The sequence below is a fragment of the Lynx rufus genome, unplaced genomic scaffold (genome assembly GCF_022079265.1).
Source record: "Lynx rufus isolate CCGP_SWC_20201006 ecotype Redwood Valley unplaced genomic scaffold, mLynRuf1.p SCAF_9, whole genome shotgun sequence".
NCBI lineage: Eukaryota > Metazoa > Chordata > Mammalia > Carnivora > Felidae > Lynx > Lynx rufus.
In genome coordinates this window covers 46,786,673-46,789,552 of record NW_025814897.1, presented here as the reverse complement: position 1 = coordinate 46,789,552, position 2,880 = coordinate 46,786,673, and the positions used below count along the sequence as shown (strand labels likewise).

Sequence of the window (2,880 nt, the reverse complement as noted above, 5' to 3'; positions counted from 1 at the left end):
GCTTGAACTCACAAGCCGTGAGATCATGACCTGAGCTGAAGTGAGACACTCAACTGACTGAGCCACCCAGGGGCCCCCTCTCACCACGTCATTCTTGAGTCCTGTTAATACTACCCCAAAGTATTCTCACATGTATCTCCTCTCATCTGGCACCTTGACACTCTCAATCTGGGTTGTTCCAACAGCTTCTTAACTGACCTCCTTGACTCCAAGATCTAATCAGACCAGCCTTTACTCTACTCCCTAAATCATGTTAGACTGTGACACTGTCTTCCTCTGAAGTCATGGGCGACTCCTCATCATATAGGGAATAAAATACAAAATCTTGGGCATGCTATTCAGGACCACACTGAGTCTTGACAGTGCTTTACCAGCCAACCTTTGGAAACGAAAAATCAATAACAGGAAAAATAAATTTATAAAATAAACCAGATATATTACATAAAAAGTGTTGCCCAAAAATCCACTGCAAAAAAAATATGTGAATACATGTAAACAGATAGGTAGATGTGTGTGTGTGTATATATATATGTATGTATATGTGTTTGCACAGTGTTGTAAGTGATTATTAAGGTTTCTAGGCAAGCCCATAAAAGTCTATTGAATATATAATTGTAGGCAAACTACTATGCGTGTGCAATTTTTTAAAAATTACTCAGCAATGCCAATAAATACTACAGGAAAATCACTAAAATTTTAAATTATTTTTAAGAAATAGATCTTGACTACTGGCCCTTGGGGTGACACGATGGACAGACAACTCCACTTGTCTTAATAAGTAACATTAACTACATGCTTACAATATGCCAACCCATGTTAGAAGACCTTTGCAAGCATTAGCATTTCAAGTATTTGATGTCACAACAACCTTATAAAATAGGTATCATTTTCCCCACTTAACAAACAAGGAAAGTGAATCACAGGGAAGTTAAATAACTTTCCAAGGTCACACAGAGAGTGGTAATAGAGGAATCTGAACTGAGGCAGTTTGGTTCCAAAGCTCTCAATCTGAATGACAACCCTAGATTAAGAACCACTAGAGAGTCCTCTGGAAGAGGCAGGGCCAGTTAATAGTGGGGGATGCACAGGAAGTGTCTAAAGCTGACAGCAAGTGACTGGCTAGGGGCAAAGCTGGGTAGTCAGAATTGGGTACTGGGTATATGACATTTTGTTAAGGTCATTTTGATGCTAGTGCTATTTTGACATTCACACTTAATTCATTTCTATGAAGAATAAAGCATTAAACTTTCAACTTTTAAAAAATCATCAAGTACTCTGTGCAGTAGAAACTGATCCTAATGACAGGATGAACTGAGTCTCATCAGCGATTCAAGGCTAGAGCTGGAGTCAGAGATGTGGTGGGAGATGATGAAGCCTAAAAATGGGGTAGGGTCGTCACACACATTTGTTCATTTTCTTTTTAAGTGATTGGCTTGATAATTTAGGATTACAGAATGTCCATGGTGTCAAAGTGTTCTCAAAAAAAAAAAAAAAAAAAGAAAGAAAAGAAAAAAGAAAAGAAAAGAAAAAGAAAAGAAAAGAAAAAGGCTCTACTTCAAAAAAGGACTTGCAGGAGGAAGAGGTTAAACAGTGAGTGCTAACCACAGCCTGCTTTGGGCAGAAGCAGAAGGAAGCCTCCAGCCAAGTAATGGAAGGAGAGTCTCTTTCTGTTCTGGTTGTCACAAAGGGCAAAGAATCAAAACATCACTTTTGCAATGGATGAGTTTACAAAATTGCAGGAAGTGTGACAAGACTTAAAAGACAAGACACATTTTTTTTAAGAGTTCAGCTTTTCACTGGACAGGTTACAGAAGAGGTTAGTGAAAAAACCAAAGCCCATGTCATCATCACACTCTTCCGATTCTTCTTTCTTTGCTTCCACCTCCTTCTCGCCAGCTGGGGCAGCGGTGGTGGAGGGGGTGGGACCTCCCGCTGGTGCAGTGCCAGCTGCTGGGACAGGTCCACCAGCCCCTACACTGCAGATGGGGCTCCCGATGTTGACACTGGCCAGGGCCTGCGTTTGCAAACAAGCCTGGCGAGAAAGGTTCAGCATTTACACCTGCTGCTTCAGTGAGGGCGTTGTTATCCTCTGTGACTGTCACTGCATCATGGTACAGGTTGAGGGCTGAGGAGATGCTGGCAAGCTGTGAGAAGGAGGCTATGGGCCGGTGAGCACTGAGCGGGTGCTGCTGGGCACAGTGCTAGTCACCAGATGAAGTGAAGGCCTCACCCCAACACACACTTAGCTTCCCCAGAGAGACCCAGGACCTTAGTGGCAGCTGAGGAAAGGCAAGACATATTTGTTAAACATCTTTGTACAGTATCTTTTTGCTGTGGAGGATTTCCCATCTGAAAATTGGGATTACTTGAGAAAGTGGCATCACTTCTGGTATTATCCATGGATCAAGACAAAGTATTGTGAGATAACGAGGGTACAGAGCCGGGTTCAATTCTGGGCTCTACCATTTGCCAACTGTATGTCTTCAGGCAAATCTCAGCCTCTCTGAACCTCATTTCTTGCTTTCATTGATTAAAAGGGAGTAATAACATTACTTAAGTCTTGAAGTTGTTGTGGTCCTTGAATTGTGCCTCAGCCAGTCAGCATTCAGTAAATATTTATCAAATGGCAAGAGTGGTTAGTAGCATTACAGCTGAATATTTTATTTTGCTTTTCTCTATTTCTTAAATTTTCTACCATAAAATTTTGCTTTTGTAATTAGAAACAAAAACATATTATTTTATTTATTTGTTTGTTTGTTTGTTTGTTTAAGAAAGAGAGAGAGAGAATTCCCAAGCAGGCTCATGCTCCACACAGAGCCTGATGCGGGGCTTGAACTCACGACCCTGGGATCATGACCTGAGTCAAAACCAAGAGTCAGC

The 2,880-nt window shown here is 41.3% G+C and overlaps 1 pseudogene; it reads right to left on the bottom strand.

Moving 5' to 3' along the window:
• Positions 1–1,777: 1,777 nt before the first annotated feature.
• Positions 1,778–2,400, bottom strand: LOC124505913 (60S acidic ribosomal protein P1-like; annotated as a pseudogene).
• Positions 2,401–2,880: the final 480 nt, after the last annotated feature.